Source organism: Dermacentor andersoni, chromosome 3, assembly GCF_023375885.2.
Source record: "Dermacentor andersoni chromosome 3, qqDerAnde1_hic_scaffold, whole genome shotgun sequence".
NCBI classification, from domain to species: domain Eukaryota; kingdom Metazoa; phylum Arthropoda; class Arachnida; order Ixodida; family Ixodidae; genus Dermacentor; species Dermacentor andersoni.
Window position 1 is genome coordinate 157,653,762 of NC_092816.1, and position 26,480 is coordinate 157,680,241.

Genomic DNA, 26,480 nt, shown 5'->3' on the forward strand with positions numbered 1-26,480 from the left:
ATCATTTTGTACCTTCTGTTGTCCTTGTCTTAGTTTGCGCTGTAACGAACCTTATTATGAATCATTGATACCCCTTCCCGTCTGTCTAATGTAGACGCCCTTGCACAACAAGGGAAACTTGTATACCATAGCTCAAGTGCAATTAACATGCCCGTTCATGTCCTTTTTCCAACCAGTGTGTCAAAACAGATATAAAATACTCGTAAACATGCAATGACCGCTACGTCACTTCACATTTATTCTGCGATATTCTGCTATCTCAACTGCAGGTTGCCAAGAATGAAAAATTACCAGAGTGCACTACTCGAATGGTGTTCACTGTATCTGATGAGTGTCTTGATTTACCTAATCGATGAGATGTCAGTGAAAAGCTTTGTATGATGGTTACAAATGGCCGGTAACAGCATTTAAGACAGCCTAGGATTTGTGAAGGCACGAGAATGAAAGCCCGTGAAATAAATAAAAGGTGAAAATAAACTGCCCTTACCATGACAATGCTTCTGCGCACTATTGCATCAATCTTTACAAAAACTTTGTCAAATAGGGGCACTGGGAAAGAGCAGCTGCAGTTTTTTCTCGACATGTCAGCAGTTTTTGGCGTGCAAGTACAGTCCCTACCAAATGCGAAGTAGCGCGATCTTGGTAACAGTTCGCTTTGCGAACCTTTACAAGACTGTGCCCCAGGTTTGCACATTCATAATATATGCAGTGCACTGATGACACTGTTTCTGTCTGAGACCACTTATATTACTGATGCGGAGCGCATTGCCACGTGAATTTCTAAAGAAAAATTCGCTTGTTTGTTTTTTGTCGGAAAAAAAAAAAGACCACACATGAACTAGGTCGTTGTAACGCTGTTATCGGTCATTTCTCGGCGTATTCCACAACCTTTGCATTGGCACCATATTCGATAAGTAAGGAAATAAACATTCATTACAAGTACATATTAATTGCTTGTTCACAATGGAAAAAAAACAACTTGAGTAGCACAAACATAAACCTATCAACATAGAGTGGGTGATGTTCACGGAAAGCACTCATTAATTTTTTTCTTGGCCACAGTTAGTTGTCACATCCAGTATGTAATTTAATGGTGGTTTCCGAGAAACCTGTACAGGTCTCCTTCGTAGCTTCATGCTAAAGTAGGGTGGGTGAAAATTTTTCCTGTCATGAATTTTACTTGCCTTGCAGGCTTCCACAGAACTGATCTGCCATAATCAAATAGTGCTCTGTAAAGTAAAATAAGGAACACCTTTTCTTCATATACCTGTATTTCACTCATTGACCTTTACCAAGCTACTCATGTAAACATGTATTTACTGCTCGAAAACGGGCAATTCATGCTCCAGTGTGTCAAATTTGCCACCTCCCAGAGCTGCTCCAAAACTTCTTTGACTGCTTCCATCCCTGTATGAGTGGCCCATATAATGTTTAATGAAATTATCACTGGCATCCCAGAAACTTCAACATTTAACATCCGCCTGCCAAAGTGCCTACATCTCAACATTTTGGTTAGAACTGATCACTTTATTTGCTGCAGGACTGAAGCTGTCTTGATATCTACAATACATTGGACACTACATGCAGGATTATGAATGGATACCTGAACACTGCTTGAAGGAGCAAGCTCTACAGCATCACTTATGCTCCTTTCCATGGGTTGGCAAGAGGAACCGTGGCACGCAACTCTACAGGCACCTGTGCTCTTCACTACCTTCGGAGGAGAGATGCATTGGTATGCTGTACATATATTTGACTGTGGGTTCCAGCTGCATCTCTTGCATTGTCATTCGATGTGCAGGTAGAGGAGTTACCTATTGGGCGCACATGTTGGTTAACGATACAAAAAGGAAGGTGCTTCTTTGAACACCGATGACCCTGTCCTCCACTTATTTATTTTAATTTTCTTGTTACCTTATTTTTGCTGATTATATAAAGGTCGCAGGCAATTAAGCCAAGAGAAGCGTTGGTGTAATTAGCTGTGGTTGAAATTGAAATGTAGAAAATATTGAAAGAAAGTCATGAAAGCAGACGAAAGGACCTTGTCTCTGGTGGTGACTGAACCCACAACCTTTGCAGTACACACGCGATGCACTACCAATTGTGCTAACTTGGGTATTTATGGTATTTATGCCCTGGGAGTGTTAGCCAGCACCATTTAGAGCCATGGTGGGCAGATGTGGAACATCTTTTTTTGCACGATGGTGTCGCGTAACACCTGAACTGAAGAGAGCGGGCATGTGGCTAATAAACCCATGCATGCTACCTAAAGGCATCAAAGCTATGAGGTTTCAAACCCTTGCATGAATGAATGAGAAGGAAAACGGGCTTCATTTTTTTAAAATCACGACCATATAAAGCCAGCAGGCAATGAAGCCAAGAAAAGCATAGGGGTAACTAGCTGTGGTTGAAACTGAAATGTTGAATTGGCTCTGCGGCCATCTATCAAATTTCACCGCAATGCATTATCATAACTCAATGGGCAGCACGTTTAAAAATTATAATTCAGAAGACTGCCAGAATTTCAACAAATGAGCAGTTAGCAAGAATGATAGTGTATGCCCTTCTAATATTCTTCGTATTTATGGCACTTATTCGTAACTTTTCCGCTGTGTTATATCAGTGTTTTAATTCGGACCAAAACTGTGCTATAATGTAGCAAAGAGGTTATGGTCTAGTGGCGTAAATGTGCATGTTAATAAGAGGGCAAATCGCCTTAACGTTAACTGAGAGTTGCTTAAACTTGGGCAGCCTTCCGAAATATACTTTTTTTGAAGTTGCTGTCCATTGAGTTACACTGGTGCACCGTGTCATGCGAGCTACCGCAACGAGATGGCGCTATGTACACGGTCATGTAAGATGCGGAACAACGCCTCTGGGAGAGCGGACCAGACCGTGTAAGCCGAGCCGGCATGTAGCCGTGCTTGTTTTGCATACACAACCTAGTAAACAGTTCCAGTTAACACTTACGTTTTGTCAATCACGTATGCTCGTCACCCGACCATGACATGGAGGCAACGGTGGGATACTCGACAACGCTGTGAGAAATGCACCACGCAACTAGAAGTCTACACCTACAGCGCACTGCGGTGAATACGAAACTTTGCTACCCATGGCTTCACCTACAGTGTCCACAGCCCAGCACGCAGCTCCACTAAACTCGTTCGTCGTCAAACTGCCGGAAAAACTTGATTTTCGGCAGCCCGAGGAGTAGAAACGGTGGCTCACGAGAAGGGAGTGCTATAGAGCTATCTCCAGACTAAAGACGACGACGAGACGCAGGTGAACACACTCATTTATGCCATGGGTCGTGAAGCCAAAGACGTCCTAGCCTTGCTCAGGCTCTGTGATGCTGAGAAACTCGACTACAACCCAGTAATGCAACTGTTCATAAAAAATTTCCTGACACGGATGAACATGATATACGAGTGTGCAAAGTTCAACAGCCAGAAGCAAGACGTGCATGAGACAGCCGATATGTTCATCACCGAACTCTTCAGGCTAGCTGAAGCCTCTGAGTACAGCGCCCGGAAAGAGGAACTGATCTGTGATAGACTCGTGGTCGGTCCCACAGACACGTAGGTAAGTGAGAAGCTGCAACTTAATGCTGAGCTTACTCTGGAAGCCGCTGTCAACGCTGCTCGCAACATGGCAACAATCAAACAGCAGCAAAAGGACCTACGGCCACAGCTACAATCACTTGAAGCTGTAGACACCATGCACAGCTTCTCGAAGAGCAAAGGAAAGTCAAATAATTCTCGTAAAAACCAGCGTGATCAAACTGCGCTGACATGCAAGTGGTATGGCTCAACAAGACACCTATGGTTCACCATCACACGCTATGTGCACAGCGAATGGCAAAACATGCAGTGCCTACAGTAAAAAGGAACACAGCTGCCATATGCTTTTCCGCTTCCAAAAAGCAGAACAAAATGCACATACCAAGCTGTTTTGGAAGAGGTTTACTTGGACAATTAACTGACCAACAGGATCCTGGGCCATGAAAAATCAATGTGATGGTCAATGGCTTCAAGGTAGACACTGGTGCAGATGTGACTGCCATGCCAACAAGCCTCTACAACGAACAAGTCACGGGAAACCTGAAGCAAGCAAAAGAACAGCTGCTCGGACCCGGCAGGACCAAAAAAAAGCAACGGTTAGACTGCTACCGTGTGCTGAAATGGCTGGTTGTGTCAAGAACAAATTTACGTAATAGACAAGCTGCATGACGCACTTTTTGACGTCCCCCCGCAATCAAATCCTTCAATGTCCAACCAAGTCTCCTAGAAGTAGCGGAGTCAAAAGGCAAGGTCAGCGACCCAGCCAACATTTTATGCCACTACCTCTACCTGGCTACAGACCTGGGCCTACCTTCTCAGGACCGATTACAATATATCGCTACTCCCTGATGCCAAGCGGTGTGCTATTATGTACTCGGGGCGAGTACCTCTGCCCATGTTGCCGAGTGTCCAAATGCGAGTTGGAGAGAACGGAGAGCCTGGGTGTCATCATAAAGGTCGAAGAAACCACAGAGTGGCATGCACCTATGGTAGTGGCTAAAAATGAAGGAGGCGAGCTTCAAATCTGCAGTGACTTTGGAGGGTTAAAATAGAACATTCTGTGAGAATGAGTCTTAGTGCCCACCATCAATGATTGCCTGGCCAAACTCACCGGAGCTGCCTGGTTTAGCAAACTTGATGCTATAGCCGGATATTGGTTACTGGTTACCCGAGTCCCAGAGGTACAACACTTTCCTGAAGCCAATTGGCCATTTTAAGTTCCTCCGATTGTCCTTCAGAATTTCCACAGCAACTGAATTTTTCCACAGGGAAATGCTAAGACTGCTAGAAGGCCTGGACGGCCAAGCATGTCTGCAAGACGACATAATAGTGTTTGGCCGCACGAAGGCAGAACATGATGCACGACTGCACAAAGTACAGTGCTCACGGAATGAAACGCGTCAATTTAGGGCTAAGTAATGCGCATACTTTCGCTTCAACCGGCTGCAGTTCGTGTCACATCGACGTAATTCTGGCGCGTACACTTACATCGGAGCCCTCGTCACCTTTGGTGACCAAATTCCTAGCGACATGACATTGTGCTCTCGCGTACTTTGCACATATGTAGGGTTGTACTAAATGCTCCGTGTCCTATTTCAATCCGTGAGCACTGTACTTCAGCACCTGCAAGAAGCTGGCATCACCCTAAACGCAGGAAAGTGTGTACTACACCAGCAGTAAAAAATCGGGCCCCTTGGTTAACCCCCTTCTCGTTCATTACATAACGAGGGTCTCGAATCTGGCAACATTGGTGCCTTCAGGTACTACGTGTGGGTTTATTGACCAGTTGCCTTCACCCAAAAAGATCACATACTCGTGATGCCTGCGACAGAAAGGATGCTCTACATATCGCCAAGGTTTGTGAGTGGTGGCACTGGCTAACAATCCCAGGGTTAATTCTAGTAGTAACATAAATACCCCAGAAAATAGATAAGAAGACGGTGCTGTGTTAGCTCGATCGGTAGAGCATCACACACGTAATGCGTAGATGTGGAATCGTTCCCCACCTGCGGGAAGTTGTTTCTTCATCCACTTTCAGTTCCATTAAGTTATAATTTCTTTATTTCAATTAGTAAGTACAAGTAATTTTCCCTGTGTTGTCCTTGGTGCCTTTGTTTGTTGGCGTCTTATGATTAATAAAAATCGGGCCCCTCGGTTAACCTGCTTTCTTCTCGTTCATTACATAACAAGGGTCTCGATTCCGGCAACATTGATGCCTTCAGTTGGCATGTGGGGCTTTATTGACCAGTTGCCTTCACCCAAAAAGATCACGTACTTGTGATGCCTGCAGCAGAAAGGATGTTCCACATCCACCGCGTGTGTGCCATGTTTTCTAAGAAAGCAGGAACTATTCATATAATCTCTCTGGAAGTTCATAAAAGAGGGGGAGGGAGGAAAGATTGCAAAGAAGGGAACAGGGTCAAACAAATTGAGGTGTAGCAACCTGTGTAAACCGAAAGCAAAAAATTTATACACATACTTGTGAGAAATAGAAGAAAAAAAGAATAATTACACAGTCATTCTTTGATAATAAAAGAGCTTCTGATATCAGTTGTGAATTCATGTTTCTACTTCTGCCAAGAATATATTTCAAGTTGTGGATGACAAGTGCATGTGTTACAATGCTCACCTACATTGGTCTTTGTTTTTATATTCTGCAAATGTTCTCTTGCCCTTTCATCAGTGCAGTGTCCAATTTGGCTTGTGTAGAGCTTACCAGAAGTAAGAGGTTATTTGGTAAACCATTCCAATGGCACAATTCATGAACGGTGTTGCATGCCTTTTGTTAAAAGCAGCTGTATTTTTACACTCAAGCGTGGGAAAAAAGCTTAGATGGCTTCTTCGGAACCAGCAGCACGAATGGGGCCCCATATTTGTCATTAACCTTCTTCAGTGAGTGCAACTGCTGTGCTCATGAGGCAGTGCCTCTGGCTGCTTCAAACTGCGCACTGTTACGTTTGCTGCTTTCCACTCCTGAAGTTCTCGCAGTAGGGATTCTGAGATTCCGATGATGAGAGTGAGGGAGGCCAGCTGTTATGAACATGCCAACGTGAGCACAAAACCTATTGCGCCTTGTGTTAATACACATTTTTAGAGCCTATTCAAGGCACATTGGGCAATTGTGGGCTTAACATGGATTTAGGCTGGTTCATACAGTAGCTAACCTTTCTTTGCTCTTAGTTGGTAACTTCAGGAAACATGCGTTAGGGTGAGCATCAAATGTTTACCTAAGATATGCAGCATATTGTCAATGGGTTAATGAAGTTGAGTCTGACGAAGTCTTGTCCGGTTAGGAAGAGTCAAGGGAAAAAACCGAACTGACACCGACCAAAGTGAAAAATTATTTAAAGACACGTGGGAGCCTTGCGTACAATGCTTTCACCATGCGTGTCTCATGTGTAAAGGTTAGTCCTTTTCCGTGCCCATTAAAGACATTTCAAATGTTATCTACCGTATTCTCATGTGTCATATTAGAGTTAGGTTGTAAAAGAATCAAGATATCGATGTATGTAAAAACACTTAGAACCACGGCGTTGTCAAATATCTAGTGATGTAATGTCACAAAGCACAGGAGCATTGCGATTATCACATCTCAAAACCCCTACTGCAAAAGCTTAAATTCCAAATGCAATGAAATTTCACTTTGGCTATATTGGTAATAAATTAGTAGTAAATACTACTGTAGTGATCCTGGCAAAGCTGCGGGGCTGGTATCTAATTTTCTTTTTGATATTCTTTTAATACTGTGTTAGCAGACGACACATGAACCTGGTGGTTAGTGGCTATGACGAGAGTCCACATCGCCTCCAGGTTTTTATCACTGCAGGCAGCTGCAGGTGGTCCCTTATCTCGTAGGCCACACTAAGGTGCCCTGCAATCTGAGTCATGCCTCACTGCCAGTTACTGGTAATTGTGGCATTCATTTCAGTCTCGGTATCAAGATTGCTAGAATGCTGTTTTGTATTTACACTGTTTGAATCATTTTTTTATGCAGCCCTAACTTTTGTTGTAGTTGGGCTTTAAGGGCTGTAAAACAGCAAAAGCCAGCAGTGCGCGCACTTTAAAGCAGCTGAAGCAGCTGGAAGTACTGCCTCATGAGCACCAAGTGATGCACTCACTGCAGAAGGTTGCTGACAAGCATGGGCTCTGAGTTGGGCTGTTTGGTGTTGCGCTGCCAAGCCTGATGGTGGATAATCAAATTGTAGCTGTGGCAGCTGCATTTTGATAGGTGTGAAATGCAAAAATGCATGTGTGTTTTGCACTGTATGCACAGTAGAGTAACCAAGGGGGTCAAAATTATTCCAGAATCCCTCGTACTTCATGCCTCATAATCATATTGTGGTTTTGGCAAATAAAACTACAGAATTTGGTTCAATATATTAGTTGGTGCCCTTTGATGTTCCAGTTCTCTAATTTTCTTGCTTATAAAAGCTCTGTTCTTGGTATAAATGATGAATTTGTTATTACAAAAGGCTAACCTTTAATCTAACTTTACTCATTAATTTCCTTTAGTGTTCCTTTTCCATGCATTAAAAGCATGGAACACTAATACATTTGCATTAATTTTTATTTGACTCGTGCTCAACAGCTAGATGCCATAGAAGAGAACTACTACCGTGGGCTTCAAGTTGATAGGTTGCCGTATAAAAGCTTGTCTTTTCTTTTAGAGATAAAAACACCTGAACCTAGTTTTCTGTCTTTATATAGACTATTGAGATAGGCAAACACCACTTGCATGATAGATCAGTGATTAGTTGTGTTCAGTTTTTGCCCCCACCCCAAAAAAAGAAAGTGAACTTGTGGGATCGTTCTCCACCTGTGGCAAGTTGTTTTTTCATCCACTTTCATTTCGATTAATTTATCATTTCGTTATTTCCCCTATGTTTTCCTTGGTGTTTGTTGGCTTCTTATGATATTACTAGTAAAAATTGGGCCCTCGGTTAACCCTCTTTCTTCTCATTTATTACATAACGAGTGTCTCGAATCAGGCAACATTGATGCCTTCAGGTAGCATGTGTGGGTTTATTGACCGGTTGCCTTCACTAAAAAAAGATCACGTTCTCGTGACGCCTGCGGCAGAAAGGATGTTCCATGTCCGCCGCCAAGGTCTGTGAGTGGTAACGCTGGCTAACACTCCCAGGGTTCTACAAGGAAACATAAATACCCAAGAAAGTGGATCGGTAAATGGCGCCGCGCTGCTCAATTGGCAAAGCATCGCATGCGAAATGCGGAGGTTGTGGGATCGTTCCCCACCTGTGGCAGGTTGTTTTTTCATCCACTTTCATTTCCATTAATTTATCGTTTCATTATTTCATTTATTAAGCTCAAGTAATTTCCCCTATGTTGTCCTTGGTGTCAGTGTTTGTTGGCTTCTTATGATATGACTAATAAAAATAGGGGCCCTCGGTTAACCACCTTTCCTCCTGCAATAACATGTTTCATGGAGGATAACAAAAGCACGCTTGACTTTCTTTAAAAAAATATGCTTCATGTACACAGTTTCTGCGTCCTTGTCTGTTTGCAACCTAAAAACATGAAAAACAGCTAGTAAAAGGCAGCAGAAAATTTTAAACGAACTGCTGATATTGCAGTAATAAAAACTCTTCACAAAGAATAGCTAATAAAGATATTTTAGAAATTTCAGTGGTTTTCTGAAAATAAAATTGGCTTGGAAAAGGTTAATCTTGTATGGGGCACTAAGAACAGTAGTAAAACAAATTAGTCACCTAACGCAATCTGTGTAATGAATTGAGGATAAGTGCTCTATAAAAAATTACATGTTTTCGATGAGAGATGGTGATTATTTTCAGACACATGTCGATCTTTATTTGCTAATGTGGAAAACCACAATCACTTCCCTCTCAGCTCTCTCAGGGCTCTGCAACTAACCTCATGTGCTGGAAGATAGGGAAACACCCACGGCTCATATGTTCAGCCATGTGGCTACTGTAGTTATTTGTGCAAGTTCTGGGTTCACCCACTCCCTCATTGAAACATTGATAATGATTACGGTTACTAATACTCATTTCCATCCAGGAGCCAAATCAGCTTGTAGTTGATGCTAGTCCTGTTGACAGGTCTTTATCCTTGTTTCTTCCTGCTATCATACTTCTAAGAATAAATAATCTTGCATACTATTGCTGAAAGCTGGGAGAGTTGGTTACTGGCATTAGGAAACATAGTTACTACACTATAAGATGAAACACATGAAATGCACAGGATGAGCACTACACATGAACTTGTTTTAGTACATGAGTGCGATTATATGCATGCATGAAATGCAGAAATTTGCAGCAAAATTTGACTATACGTGACATATAACATACATCACTCATTCTACTTTGCATGTACCGTACATCTTTTTCAAGTAATCAATTTTTATATTCGAGATTTCAATAGAAGGTGTGCTATTGCATTTATCGGTTTGTCTGGGAAGGCCCTTATATATCAGTGTGCAATTTTAGCCTTACATTTTCTGAGTATGTTGTGCTGTTGTATTTTGCCATGTATTGACATCTTTTACAATGTCCTGCAAGTGTTTCAGGCCTTGCTAACACGCTAACCTGCGTAGAATGCTCAGCCTGTCATTGAGGCACCTTTGAGTGCCTTTAATGCCTTCAGCAGCAAGTGTTATACCCGTCACACGAGCATGCCAAAGGTCCTTTGAAGTTAAGGAGCATTGAGCATTCAAAGACATTAGTTCAACGGATATATGTCGGTGCTACATGGTCTCCAGGTAGTCTCCGTTGAAGCTTTTAACAGAAACCGCAATGTATCCTTAGCGCTACCATCACCTTGAAAGTAATAAAAAAATATGGCCCAATGCGTCTTATAATAAATTTATCACATTTTTTTCAGCAACATTTATTTTTCCTAATACATAGAAACATCAAAACAAAATGCACACGTAGTAAAGGCATTACTTTATCACAAACAGATGTATTTATTGTAATGATGGCCACCATGTGTACCGCTTCGTACACCGCACATTGGCGTCGATTATTCATTGTTGCCTTTGCTTCAGCTGCTTTGTTTCGTTCGTTGTGGCTAGGTAGCGGTAGGTACACGTAAACGCTGTAAAAACTAAAAAACAAAAGTGACAAGGAAAGATGTGCAGAAAAAAGCCAAGGAGACTGGGATGCCTAGCAGCCACTAACCAAAGAACCAAATCGCACATGGCAACCGTGTTGTGTCGAGGTTGCTGCTGACGACAGGCTGTGCCGGTGTTGCTGTACCGGCGCTTTCATGATGGAGATTGCGGGTGTCCCGAAAGTGTTTAGTACTTTAGTAACAGTATTCAGTACTTATAAGCTCGTTCTGAAGAGGTAAAAATTGAACTTCCATATCTTTAGATTATTTTTTCTACTGTCAGACGCCCTCTAGGCTTGGGAGTATTCCCTTGAGGTTTCAAAGGACGAACGCGCACTCCTTTGACTCAAAGCCACCTTCCAGTAGGGCTCCTTTGCTGTGCCTGTGTGACAGTGCACATTCTCCCTTGAAGTAACGGATCTTTGGTTCAAAGGACTTTGAAAGTGCCCGTGTGACTGGGGTATTATGTAGGATAGACCAGGATTTGTGGTAATGGCAGGCTGCAGGAGCATTGTGCACAGATGTAGGTGGTAACAACATCTGGATATCTCACAAAACATTGCAAAACATGCCAAACTGTGCCAAACTGTGACTGTACACATGCAGTTTGCAAATATAAGGCAGGGAAGTGCAGATTTGTATACTAGGTCTTTTCCATCCAAGAAACCAATAACTGCATTAACAAACCTTCTACAGGGGTCTTGAATAAAGAAGTTGGTTACTTGAACAATATGATGTATGACATGGGTGCATCATAAATCACATAGTTTATATGTCGTGTATTGTGAAATTTCCTGCGAATGTGTCGTTTTTATGTATGTAATCATTATTTAGTGAGGTTGCTTGATGTCCAGCACCCATTCTCTGCATATCATGTTGGTATTTTGTTTTGTCTTAGAACTGTAATTATGTTTCATAAAACCTTACATTGCTAAAATTAGACTTTGGGGCAGTTTGGTCTTTTCATCCACATTCTTGTTTTTGTCATTTCCCTTACCATGCAAGCATTTTTCTGGAGCACTTGCAGTATTTCGTCATGCTCTTGCGTTTACAAGCCAGATGTCTGTCTCTGAACAGCTCAAACCACTTGTAGCATGCAAATCTGATGCATCCTCAATAGAACTCCATAGTGAATGTATTGCTAAAAATATTTTTCAGGGGATGAAGCACTTCTATAATTACAGAGTTTTGCAGCAATAAACAAGCAGAATGCTTGCATCTGTGTAATGTATATATAATATTTTCTTTGTATCATCTTTTATCTGACTGTCTGTCAGCATGGTAACATTGCATATTATCTTCTTAACATTCATGAGTTCCAAATAGCTACTATAATCTTTTTGTCCTCACATTTTCTGCAATATCCTTCACCGGAAGGACAACTAGCAGTTCACTTGATTTACCACTTACAGGCAACAAATTAACCATAATAGTAGTGTCATGCCGATTGCTTAAAAGCTCCTAAACGATTTTGCACATCTGAAAGTTCCTTGAATTCATGCAAGCAGGTGCTGCTTATATGATGGCTGAATGCTCATGTGATTGGTTTTTAGGCCAATGTGAAAGAAAAACGCCAGTACCTATGTGTTGCTTTATGATGTTGACCTGTATTTATTATTACGTTGGTGAACTGTGTGTGCACTCTGAAGATATGCACATTACTGCTGGTGTTTTGTATAATCTGTGTATAATACAACAACATATATTATCAAGAACACATTCATTTTATTAGTTTTTGTAATATGTTGTCATGATTTCCTTTCTTTGTCAGTGCTGCAAGGCGTCCTAATACCTAATTAAAGAGCTTCTGCAGATATAAAGAGTTGATTCAAAATTTCAGAAACTTTTAATCACCGCAGCTATAGATTTTTTTAATATAAGCTTTCTTCACTACAAAATGGGGGTTCCTAAATTGGTTATTTGCGCCTATGAACCACCCAAGCTGGATGAAAATACTTTTCAGAAATTGCTCGAAGGTCTATTATACTTAAGTCAGAATAAGAAGATACTCTTTGCAGATAAAAAACATTAATGGTCTATCTCACATAATGAAACATTCTGGAAGGCCTTGTGGTCATTCGTCGAAACACTTGTTTGTAGCTTTGTCAGTGCCGTGATGTTTCAACCTTAGCCTACAAGATAACGATACTCACACCATGTAAAATTTTCGCTAAGTATTCTGTTTGTGCATTCTGCGACTTAAAAGGAAGAGGTCCGGACACTGACCAAAATGGTTTAAAGTAATTATTTGAATTTTTGAAGTTATTTGAATTTATTTGAATTTGAAAACGTAAAAAACTATTTTAAACATTTTGGTCGGTGTCTGGACCTCTTCCTTTTAGTATGCATCATCCCGACCAGACGGGCTTTCGTCATACTCTCCACTTCATCCAGTCTGCAACTGTACAATGGGCTGTAATTTTTCCTAAAATCTGAGGTGGCCAAGATGCACTTGGAGTGGTAGCATTGAATGGCCCAGCACTGTTGAATAATTGGTGATGCTATGTTTAAATATTCATGCGGTGTCTGTTTGCAATACAATAGTACATAATCTATTTACGTTTGGTTTTCCAGAATGCTCCCTATCATGCACTGCCATCTCAACAGTACCATGGCTTTTTGTGTGGATTCCTTCCCTTTTGAAGGCCACCACTGTTTGCACAGCATCACAGCCTGCCTGCCTTGATCTTGCGGAAGAAGAAAATACAAAATGCCTATTTTTTGAAATGCATGCATGGCTCCATGCAACACCACCTGTTGTCGGGGTGTTAAGGCTTTTTGCAGAGAAAATGTAATGACGCCTTATGTGTGCCCTGGTGGCAAAGTGTTTGCCTCTTTGCCTGTGTAAAAATTTCACACTTATGGATACTGTTAAGGGTTCCTGTATCATATTTTCTTTCACATCCTAAGAAATTTTTGTTTCATTATAAAACTAAAAATTATAGTTGAATTGCTGCTTTGTGTGATATGCAATATTCAGCTGAAGGTGATCAGCAGAGGTTGAACAAGTGTTATATCAGGTGGAGAAATTTTTTTGAGAAGTGGACTTCTTCGTTAGGGTAACAACCGTTTTCCTTGGCAGTATTTATATAGTTCACTTTTCTCCACTCCATGGATATCCAGCAAAATGAGTGAGTGCATAGAGAGGGTGAGGTAAGTTTAAATGCTCACCATGGGGGTTTAGTTGGGGTAGCAAGGTGCGTAGAAGTATGGGAGTTTGGCAGGTTGCTGGCACCAATTTCTATGAGTGATCTTGTTGTTTGTGTCTATGTCAGTTATATAATACGAGGCATCTTCTGAGGCCAGAAATATTGAAAAAAAGCTCCTTATATTTGTGGAAATTCAGTATGTGCCCCTGGGGCTACTACGAGCACTTGGGGCCACTGGGTAGATGCAGCTCTCCAATGAACTTTTTTGACACAAACTTCTGTATGTATACTGGGTGTGTGCCACTGCATATGTGCCACTCTTTAATGAACCTCTTTGATGCTGACTTAGGTCATGGGGCATCACAACACAAACCTATGTAGCGACATCTGTGTATGCAAGTAAGTGTGAGCTGGAGTTGTCTGCTTGGATTTTCTTTCCCTGACGACGACTAGTCCTCTTGTTGAATTAACTTCAGCCTGAGATATCACCTGTTTGTCTACTGTTATCACATTATGCCCATTTTGCTGTGAACTTGTCATGTTCTCTAGCTGGCAAGCTTGAATTTCAGGTACTGCACGCTAAGGAAATTGATTCAGAGTGGGTGGTACCACCTCTGCTTTTTCTTTGCAGCTGTGTGTTACATGAGAGAATAAGTTGTACGTAGATGTCTATTAGAAATAGCATAGGTATTCAAAGGTACTTTCATTATGTTCTAGGTCATTGGTGCTGTCTGGCCTCCTTTGCATCATTTTTTGTAGCATGCTTTTTACATGCAAAAACAAATGTGGCCTGTTCTAATGCATGCAAGGACTGCCCAATAGCTCATGATGTTTTGAGCTGCTGAATTTCAGTCTTGGCTGCACTTGTGGATTTTCAACTGTACTGAAGCTTGCAATATGCTTGAATTTCCTGTCAAACTGGTTTGCTTGTTTGTATCCATTTATTGAATTATTTCACTTTCATTATGCTAATAGTCATTGATTGTACTATCATGCTGGCACATTTGATTCTGGAACTGCAATAAATTTCCAGACATTTTATTGATTTCTCATGGTTTTTGCACTCGTCAGACACAATCTACTAAACACACACAAAAAGAACTCCCTTCAACCTCGTAAAATTCCCATAAAGTGCATAATAAACTCCCAGACCTACCTGTAAAAGCTCTAATAAGGAGCTAAAATGCATTCCCAAAACATCTGTTTAAAACTCCCTTAGTAAAACAGCTCCCTAAAGCTGTAAAAATTCACTCCCAAGCATTCTCCTATATGTTCCCATAAAAAGCAAAAATCGAACTCTCAAAACTATCCATAAGTGCTCCCTTAAGCAGAGCTCCCAAAATATGGGAACGGTTGCTCCCAGGTTTACACCTAAGCACTCCTACAAGGAGGTAAAATAATTTCCCAAAGGTATCCTTCAAAACGCCCTTAAGAAGCCAAACGTTTCCGAAAATATGTACGTAAGAACTCCCATCGCTTCTCCTATAAATTCCCATAAGAAGCAAAATAAAATACCCATGTCAACTTTTAAAAGCTCCCAAAGCTCCTCATAAGAACTTCCATAGTTCTGGTGTTCAAAAGAGGAATGAAAAACTCCCAACGTTCCCCATATAGACTCCTGCAACCACTCGGGGGTTGGTGTTCAAAGGAGAATTAAAAACCTCCCATAATTCTCCATATAGACTCCTGCAACCACTCAGGGGTTGGTGTTCAAAGGAGAATTAAAAAACTCCCATAATTCCCCATATAGACTCCTGCAACCACTCAGGGGTTGGTGTTCAAAGGAGAATTAAAAAACTCCCATAATTCCCCGTAACACCACCAAACACAAGGGTGTGAAAAAAAACTCCGTTCGAATGGAGGATATTGTCCTCCCTTAAGGGCTGAAGTTATGCAACGAGGCCAAAACTCCCTAAAAGGGTCAAACCTGTTTACAGTGTAGAAAGCATCGCAAACATCTCCCATTACGATTCATTAATTCAAATTAACTGCGCCACGGCGGCCTCGCTCTTTTCCGTTAACTGCGTTACAAGTGCAGCCTAGGTGCCGTACCGTAAGCCTGAGTGCTTGAAATGCGTCGCAGACTGTCGAACAAGATTTCTCACCTTGCCGTAGTCCAATGGTGCAGTGGTGCCGTGTCGAACTTCAGAAGAACCGCAAGAATTCGCCGGGAGCCCACCAAACCAGGCTAAATCCAAAAATAGAAAACACAGGCATACGGGTGACCGAACGCGCAGCCTGTCTCGCTCGCTGCGGCAGTATGTCTGACGAATGACGCATGCACCTGGCTCGTCATTCGCCGATTCGCCTGTCGCCATGCAATGGAAGTAAGCCGCAAAGTTTAATTTATACGCAGATATTTTTAGTTTTGCCGGGAAAGAATAAAGGAAATCAAACAATTTTTGTTAACCTCATTTCACATTCCCCTTTTTTTCGATGCTCGCGACAGCAAACGGTCGGCGTTAATACTATGGTATGACATATTTCCCGTTTCCACTTTTCGCCGAGTGTCCCCTCTTGTTATGTTTCTTTCTCTATGGCGAAAGTGTCAAATGACACACTGAGAGAAAAGGCTGCAGTCTGTCATCTGCATCAAAGAAAGGGCCAGTAAATTCCGATTGGCGGTGACGCCGCCTTACGAGCGCGCCTCGATATAGCAGAGCGGGCCATAGGGACACCTGCCAGGAGTGCCAGTGCGCCAGGTGTGCCGTGAGGGGGGAGGACATCGCCGCGACCCCACGTCAACCTCATTCTCGCTCTCGGAAGCCTGTGGTATCTGCGCGTTCTTTGTCTGCACGAGCTCTCGCCTGCGTTCTTACTGCACCTCGGTTAAACCCAAATCAAAATGCGCCAAGCGTCTCATCGCGCTCGCTTTCAGGCAAGGAGTTCATGATTCGAAGGAACGCTCAGCCGCATTCAATAGGATATTTATGCTTTCGCATTCGCAACTCGTAAGAAATGCTTGGGTATCCTCAGACTTGTTTGGACCTCCTTGAATATGCAGCTGTCGACACGACCACCTGGCACAGCCATTTCGATAGGCACACCCAGCTGTGCCAAACCGCCGTTCTCGTTGTTGCCACAGGAAATGCAAGGAACAGATCGTGGGTCACTGTCATATAAACAAGGATACTGTAGTGCAACCGCCGCTAACGCCAAGTCGGACTGACGTCATCTTACTGGGGACAAGAGAGACAGGTGGAAGGGTCTGTTAAGTTTCCTACCCTGCAAATCGAAGGCAAATGGGGAGGAAGAAACTGCGCACTCAGTTTTGTCGGCGTTCAGGTGCAGGCGGCAGGCTTCGGAGGATATGTCAGGAGGGTTCCCAGAGTCCACCCTCTTTATTCTCCGGTGAACCCAACCGTACACTCCTCGGGTCAAAAAATATGGCCGACTCAAAAAGGAGCTGAAGCGCAGCGTGGTCGTCGCGCACGAGACACATCTCAGCAAAGACGAGCAATGCTACAACAAACTACGAAAATCAGAAAGTTTCACCGTCCAATGCAGAGGACAGGGAATGTGCATTAGCCAAGACTAGACAAGCTGCACGTTTCTTGAAACGACCAGGGGCGCTATTCTGGACATTCCGCCATTTTCTTCGGTGCGTGACGTAGGCGCGACGCAAACAAAATGGCGCTGGTGGCCCAGTTTTGCTTATGTAACGTGACGCCAACTTGACGTTTCGCCTAAGAAACTGAAAAGATGGCACTGAATGTAGCGTTACCAGTAAAGCAAAACAGTTTTCCTCCGCAGTAAAAATAAAGCAGCTATCTCAAAGCATATGATTATTCCGTCGAAAACGCTTCTCGCTTCCGTCGTCTGCTGCGTACAAGCCGTCGTCTGCTTCAATAGCTGGGATGCGTGTCCCCGGAAAATGGAATGAGTCATCGCATGGTTGGCGCCAACGCGCTTGTTTTCTTGCTTGAGACAACATACGCGACCTACCAGTGGTGATGCGCGCACGTTCTAGGCTACGTTATCGCTATCTCGTGAAACGCAAGTGACTCAGCCCGACTCGGCTGGCTGAGAAACGGCCGAGTATCACCGATAGCGTTGCGCGCGCCAGAGATATCCACTAGAGCGACGCAAGCGCCGGCGCTGCCATCTCTTGTTCATTTCGCTGGTTACTCGCACCGAGGGAGGAAACTCCAAGGCGCTGCCTTGCGTACATTTCTTTTTATAAATTAGAAAGAGGCCGTTGTCATAACTTTTGATTGTACGAAAAGGCATTAATCTTGATTACAATACAAATGCAGCAGTGAAAAGTGGACAACATTGCCGAAAGCTTGCTATGTTCAACCAATATTATTTCGTATAAACGCGTTTTTTTAAAAAGTGATGGCCCGAAACACAAATGCCAACACCACCCGAGAGCGATGCAAATACTATGAGCACGCGTTATGAACAAAAGATTTTCGTGGTGCCAAACGACGGGGAAAATGTGGCGATACGCATTCCTCTCGGCTGCCATTGCATATGTCTTCCCATTAGCATAATTCGCGCGGCTCGTCGCCGCAAAAATTATGGCGGAAAATCTCAGCAATGGCGGCCCAGCGCAACGTCACGCATCGTCAAAATGATCTTTACGAAACAGCCCTTCCTGTGACGCTCCTCATGAGATATTCCTTCAGCCAATCAGCAAGCTGGCATGGCGCATATGTTGGATCGCCACCACATATTCGCGCAATTGCAGATGCATTGCACTGGCTTCTGCACGCTACCGCTCACATTCTTTTTGAAGCGCTAACATCACAATATATCTGCCAAGGACCAAAAAAATGTATTAGTCCCTAAAATTTGCAGCTCCACGTCACGTTTCGTCATCTTGATGAAAACGCAAAATGACATTTCGCAAAACTTCCGTTTCCCGGCACAAATTTTAAGGCGCGTGAGCTCTCCACAGCCAATCAGAGAGTAAATATGGCGGATAATGGCGGCCGTGCAGCCGCCATGCGTGTCGAGAATAGCACCCCAGGGAAGAACTTCGATAGGCCCGGCACCTTATTCGATTGCAACAGTGCCAAAGGCCGCGCCACTTCACGACACCAGATTAAAAAGCTGTGCAGTAAAATTTCTTTATGACGTGTGCTGACGTAAGCAGAAATGGTGGAAATATTATCGGCCGGTATTTTCGGGCTTTTGAAAACGCCGGGTTTTACACCACGTGACTGAGATCGGTCGTGATTGGTGCCACGATACACACCATCAAATCTTTCGCCTGTAGACTGCACTATAAGCGACGTGGCCTCCACCATCGAGCGTAGCGATTTTACGAAGTACAAGTCCGGCTGAGGACCCTGCCTACTGGCGGCGGTTCTGCGGACTTCATTGTATTAAAGGGAAAAGACAGACACGTTAGAGCGGTATAACAACAATATAGAAAACGTGACCGCCCCTTCCAGTCCGTGAAGATGGTCGATCATCGAAGCTGTGTTACACCGAGTGTTACACCATGCAAGCCATACTTCGCATGCAGTCTATGTTGTAAATCTTTTGTTTCACCATTCCTTCGCCTCATTTTCGCATGTGCGTGGTTCAAGTGGTGAGCGTGCTTTAGGAATGCTTTTTTTTTTTGCGGTTCTCCAAGTGTGCCGCTTTTTTTTTTTTCTTGCGCGTGACTTTTCTGTCTGTGTTTTGCCGTGGTTGCTTTTCGTGTGCATGTTGCTCTGACCCCCCCCCCCCCTTTTTTTTTTTCGCTCGAGTAATGAGAGCGTGGTTTGGCGTGAAATACAACTCACCGGAGTGTTTTTTATTCATTTCGTGTGCAATGTTGTATTTGCTTGGTCTTGTGTTGTCTCTTCTACCACTGATCTTGCATTGTCTCTTCTGTCTGCGCCGCTCGGTGTGCCTGCTCCGCTTGCAGTGCTTTGTCTGGAGACATTGAGTCTTGCATTGCTGGCTCTTGTGTTGACGGCATATGATGGCGTTTACATCTCAGAATCACAGCCGGGTGCTTGAATATTAAATCTGTCCGTCAAGTAAGACATACCCCCGTAAACGCGGCCTCCCCATTACGACGACAGAAGAGAACTGAAATTCTATGCTGGAATAACGAGCGGAAACGGAGCCATCTGTGGAAGAAGACGAGGACGACGATGAACGTGGGAGCAGTGGCACGAGCGCGTTCGCGCGCTATAGCCCCGAGGGATGGGCAACGAGCCAGCTGCGGCAGAAGACCACGAGGCTCCAGCCACTGCTGATGAGGATAGCTTTAGCGAATTCCCACAACGACGACGCAGCGTCCGCATAAATAGCTTCGCTGTAAAACAGATTTTACGATGCAACGCGTCGACATGGGGAAGCAAGCGCGCTGGCATCGCCTTTGATACGAGGCTACGCCAAATAGTCGCCTGCCTTATAGTTCATGTTATTACCATGCACATTGTTGCCTAAAATTTTCTCTGTCTATGCTTGATCTTGTCCGTCACCCCAAACATTTATTCTCTATATCGTACAGTTTGATATTCTTGTAACTATATGCTTGCTCAATCGATATCCTCCCTGCTTTTTTTTTACGAGTACTCTAAACTTCTCTTATTTATCTCGACAGCTGACCAGCTAATTCTCCCACCCGCTTTGCCAGCCGCTTTGCTGCCATTAGGTTTTCCCGTCCGTTCCCTCTCTCATGCCCTCTCTTCGCGCGAAATTGCACGTGATGACGCAGACACTTAACAGCCCCTGAACACAGTGACGCAAAACTGCCACTTGTGATTGCAGATAACAAGGGCGCCGCGTGGGATATAATCCTCAAGCGCAATGTCAGGTCGAGAAGCGACAACTTTCATCGCTCGATTACCTTGCATAATAATGTTTCATGAGGATGGTAATGCGTATAAACCGGTTTGCGGTGCTTTAGGATGTGTTTCGACTACTTGGGGCTTCTTTGTGTATTTTCTGCTGAAACAGGCTCTCTTTCCTAGCTAACTGTGTCCTTTGCCGTCGTTACTGAATTGAACTGAATTGCGGGGTTTTACGAGACAAAACCACGGTTTGATTATGACGCACGCCGTAGGGGGCGAGTTCGGGTTTATTTTTACCACCGCTAAATCTTTAACGTGTCCCCAATGCACAGGACACGGGCATTCTTGCATTTCACAGCCGTCGAAAAGGGGTAGCCGCTGTCGGGGTTTGATCCCTCGACCTCATGCTTATACAGAAGCGCAACACCATGGCTCACACCACCGCGGCAGATACAGTAGTTACTGCAATTTCTTCAAGAAACGGACTCGCAATTAGATCCTCCCATGTGCTATCGTCATGAATTAAAACGCCTGTTAAGCCTGTTAAGCCGCAATACATAAAAACTTCAACATGTAATCGTTCTGTTGTTTGTTTTTTAAAGATGCATTACTCCAAAATGTACATCTTGGAGTAAAAATAAAGCTATTGTTACAAGTTGTAGTGAGCCGCAACAGGAAAACGCATTGGCATTGATTCGGAAAATGATCGCGATTTAATATACGTTGACAGTACGACACGTCAACTCGAGATGAAACCACGACTGATACTTCAACAAAAATCAGGTGCACTTTACAGAAGAAAAAGAAGGCCTTGTTTAACAGAGTCGCGAGACCGCGTGACCGCGATTCTGCGCCGATTATTTTTTTTTTGTTTATTGGTTTGTTTGTCGTAAGAGCACACCATAAGAATTTGCATTCGTAGCCTATAGCATATGCGAAGCGGTCTCCACTGAAGGGTGCAGCGATTTTACAAAGCACACTTGTCGCTATGGTACCTTGCCTAGCAGCGGTACCGGTGCGACCGTTAGAGAAATAAAGAAAAGATAATCACTAATTTATAATTATGCCATTCCCATTTAGCAGCAACATAACCTGAGGGTGTGGTAGCGTCCATAGACTGTTGCGGCCGCGAAGCAAATCGAAGCCGCCACGTCGTGATCGGCAGCGCAGCACCATGACTGCACGAAGCCACCCTGAAGGACACACGCAGACCAATGGAGTTGACTTTTCTAAGTCGCACTTAAAGCAGCAGCTGCACATTGTTGCGCTTGCACTGCCTCGCAACGCCGACGTATACGTCGAAGTCTCGGCGTAGCAATGGGAGCCCCGTGCCTTTTCTCGGGTGCAGATGATCAGCGAGCACACTTATACACATGGCTTCCTAGATCGCGTGGCGGACACCTGACTTCTGAGGGCATGTCCTTCGGCACTAATGTCAAGGGATCGCCATCGGGCTTTGGGATGTCGACACAGGTCTGAGTGCTCGGCGGGCACCAAATAGGTCTTGCTTGCTCGTAGTTCCTAATGCAAAACCTGTCGTTTTGCGGTGACTTTGCAGTGGGTAGGTGTACAATACCTGGGTTGGTTTATTGCCTCGTGTTTTGCATCGGTAAGCAAGAGGCCAAGCCCGGCGGCCCGTCATGCCATCTTCGTCGCCATCGTTGTCATGTCATCGGTGGAATGTTTTCTTCCTCATGCAATCGTCGTCGCAGTCAAGCAGCTTTCTTCGTCGTCAACCGATATCTGCGGACGCCGAGCCGTCGTCTTACGTTTATCGTCACACACATGCTGCTTTCGGAAGCACAATTGCTCGTCTTACAAGGACAGGTCTCACCATCTCTGGCGAAGAGAATTCGCCGCGAAAACTCCGTCGTGCGTGGTGCCGAAAATGGGGCACCTTTGGAGCCGCTCTTCCAGCTTACACAGTGACTGTGCTGCGTGCGCCGGACAGGCCTATTTTTATTCTTTTTTCTTTTTGCGTTCCTGCTTCACTTTGACATGGCACTCCTGACACCTTTCACCCCAGCAAGGTGAGAAATTTTGTTTCATATTTGCGCTGCATTTCAAGGAATTTAGGCTTAGCGCTGAGTGGCCGCAGCAGTTGCTGTGAAGTAGTTAGCGAGAAACAGCTGGGCCGCTGTGGCGCAATTAGTTTGGTGCGTACTGAATTTTAGTGGGACATGCTTGTGACGCTTTGTACGACCCCCAACAACATTAAAGCTTATTTTGGTACTATCAGGGCACGCTGGACGCAGTGGTAGCTGTGAAGCAGTTGACGATTGACAGGTCGACGACTGTGATGCAGTTAGTTTGGCGCCTAGTATATCTTACTGGGCGAAGTAAGTGAATCTTTCTATGACTCCAACACTATTGGAACTTATTTCGGTACTTTGTGGACACGCTGGTCGCGCCGGCCAGTGTGACTTTGTTAGTAGAAAACATGTCGGAGCGAAAGACAGATCAGCTGATGTGGCGAAGCTAGCTTTGCGTTGACTGATCCTTACGGGGACAAGCTTGTGACGCTTTTTACGCACCGTCGGCCTCTCTTAACAACATTTAACTTTTTCCGGTGCTGACGCTTGTCGAAAATACGGCGAGCGATTGGCTGGAGCGACAACATGGGAGCGTGTTGCTTGCGCTGGCATAATGCGCGAAAGTTAACGCCGAGGAGCTCAAAAATCAGGAACTTGTACCTCGAAAATTCCATCTTCTGAGCGACTGTAAACATGCTTCGCACTCACGCATTTGTCTTCAGTGTGCATAGAAAGTATTGGGAGAGCATCTGGTCAGGGGCCTGCGTAGCGTCCACCTGTGTATACGTGGCGTCCCATCGCGTCGGCTGAGGCCAAGTTGTGTCGAAAACTCTCAGTCACTCGCGTATTTGTGCTTCTAAAAAGCAGTAAATAAGGCCTGGGAGTGAAGCAATGCTTGGAAAATCGCATGTCTTCGTCAAATTTTAGGTATGGTATTGTTTGGAATGCGTCAGGTGTTTTCTACGACATGCTTGTATAAAAGCGAATTGCCTTTGTTCGTAATGTCGCCCATTCACCAGTTTCGCAGGATTCGCCTCTATACGGAGTTACCTACATGGTACAGTCGCGAAAAACGACACATGCTAATATTACTAGTTTTAACAGCTCATTCCGTCCGAAGGAGCTTCGTACGTGAACTGCTGCTGCTGCTGCTTATCTTGCGCTAGAATAATGAAACAACGCACAAAAATCCCGGAGCGAGCATTCTTATAAAGCAAAATAAACGTTTCCTCATTTCACAAGTTGTCTTGTGTCTACTTTATGAAATCGCGCATTGCGATGAAACCGAGTAAAGATAGCTCGCAATCGTATTTATTTTACCAAATAAACAATAACAATTTCGCATCAAGACAGTGCGTGGTTGAGAAGTAAAAAAAAAATGGTAGTCGACTCTAATCTTTGACTAAGGTTTATTTTAGTGGCACTCGCACTTCGGCGTCGCTGTTCTGTAGTTTAACTTTAGGCGAACGCAACGCACGAACCGAACTCGGAGGCAACTGGTTTTCTTTAATTAGCCGCCCAAGTATCATTCCACCGTCATGTGTGTGACGCCTTTGCTGACGCCATTACTTCCGCTTTCTAGTTACGGGTTTCCAGGAATTTTGTCAAAGTCGTGCTCACGTGGCGGGTCTCCAAAGTCTACGATTCTGTGCTTTGGTGTGCTGTAATCAGTGATTTACAATTCGTTCTAATTATTCCAGAAACTTCAGGAAGTCAACTTGTAACTAAACTTATGCTCCGATATCACACCTATTATGAAACCCATGAATTTTGTACTGTACACTGTAAACGGAAATCACTCCGAGGTGGGAGTATACTGCTTCTACTCTAGCGACCCCCCGGTTCGGAGTTTATTATGCTCCGTATGATCGGAGTAGAATTTTTACTCCGTAAGAGCGGAATTATTGCGTGGAATTATGGGAGTTTTTTTTCTGTCTTTTCTTTATTTTTTGCTTTGCAATTGACAGAGTTTTTTCGAGGTGCAACGGGAGTATAAAAAGAGGCATCGCGTGAGTTTGCACGAACATGTTTACATGCAGAGGCTGCTGGTCAAATTTCGAAATATGCACACGAGACCGCGTCAAATTCGACGAAACAAGTCAATGAAAGCACATATATCACGACATACATAAACATTTCAGAAACGCCCAATGCAGAAATTTGAAAGACATCCCACGTACACGCGATACTCAAGAAGCAACGGTGCCAGTATATATAGCCACGATACTGTGTGCCTCGAAACCGCCTAGGGAGCAGCTGTGCTGTTTTCAGAATTACGACTCACATGCTCGTTCATACGAGATCTGCCTCTCTGGAATTAACAGAATACCTTAATCAACACAAAACTGTTAATTCAAAATAGTGAGGAAGAAAAAGTTATTGGTGGTGGGGGTGGTGGTAACAACTTTATTGAGACTCTGCTCAGTTGTGATCTGGCAGGCCCAAGTCCTAGAATGGCCCCTCTCGAGGAGCGACCGTTTCGCCCCAGGCAACGAGGGCATTTTATGCTTTTTCATCCGGCGTTCTGAGCAGCTCTTCCCACGTCTGTTGTGAGGGAGCTGGCAGGAGCGACCTGGGTGGGGGTAAGCCCTCGCACCCCCAAAGAATGTGATTTTCGGTAGCCAATGTTTGATTTGTGCAGTTTTGACATATTGGGTTCCATTGCCCGTTGGTAATTAGTTGGTAATTAATTGCCCGCGTAATTTTTGATAATTATCATACCATTCTGTGAGTGCTGAAGCGACTTCGCACACTGCCGGCATTCGCGGCCAAAAAGTAGTGCGTTAGTTACAGTAAGCAAGAAAAATGTAAGTGCATGTGCTGCATAGCAAAATTAAATTTTTGCGATGTAGTGGTAGCGTAGCAAGAAATTATTACGTGTGAGCATGACCCGCAGCAGCCGACGTAACACCGAAAAATGCGCAGTCATACATTTTATACACCGCACTACTTTCTGTGCGTCCAAGCAATCTGTCTCGGTTGCGAAAAGGAGCTACATCGCTGATCTGTCGAGTGAATCCCTAAACTCGGAGCCAGCAGGCATGCGTCTAAATCAGTGTCTCGGATAGAGCGTAATGTTAATGCAATATCGGAAGCAACGACATGACCAAAACCTATATGCGCGATAACAATTCGATTCACATCGCTCAATAAGAAGCTTTATTTTCAGTACGCATACTTATGTCCTACCGTTTTTCTTCGGGCGAAGATATCCGTTCACAGACACATAAAAACAGTTGCTTGCACTCCGGTCTTTCTCACTGGCAACACAGCACCGCAACGAACTTGGGTTACGCCATTCATGCGCGACTAGCACGGATGTCGTCGCTGGAACAGTGGCTGCTGTTGCCATTGCTACGCGGTCCTTTCAAACACTACACTGGACGTTGTCAGCATGTACTCAAAAGGACATAGAAGTCGCATTTCACGCACTGAAGAACACAAGACAGGGTGACGCAGCACGAAAACACAGCCAGAACGTGAGCCGACATCACGAGCCAGTGAGCAGCTTCGAGGTATACCTAAGCCTTTTTCCGCACTTGAAAACGTGGCTCTTGCAATCATCGTTGTCAGCAAAGTGATCACAGCTAATGTACTTGATGCTGAGATACAGTGAGCTTCAGGCATGCCTTTAACACTTTCTGGAAGGAAATACGGGACACAAATTGACGAAACGCTGTCACGGAACGACACTTCACACACGTAAACAAACCGTCAGCCATGAGCACTGCCCGCTCCGCTGAACGCGCCCCGTCGCTGGCGAGGCGCACAGCCTCATGGGAAGCGCCACATGACCAACCTGTATCGGCGGAGGGGAGCTTTTTAAAACTCCCTGTCGGAGTTTCACGGGAGAACAAGATTTTTAAGCGGAGTAAAATCGCGTCATGTCGCCTTAATACTCCCGCAGCT

At 44.2% G+C, this 26,480-nt stretch overlaps 1 long non-coding RNA gene across 1 annotated transcript; it reads left to right on the forward strand.

Annotated features, from left to right (window-relative positions):
* Nucleotides 1-251: 251 nt before the first annotated feature.
* On the forward strand, nt 252-14,844 carry LOC129384015 (uncharacterized). The gene is made up of 2 exons (XR_008611772.1): nt 252-1,735; nt 13,224-14,844. It is a non-coding gene; the product is annotated as an uncharacterized lncRNA (long non-coding RNA).
* Nucleotides 14,845-26,480: the final 11,636 nt, after the last annotated feature.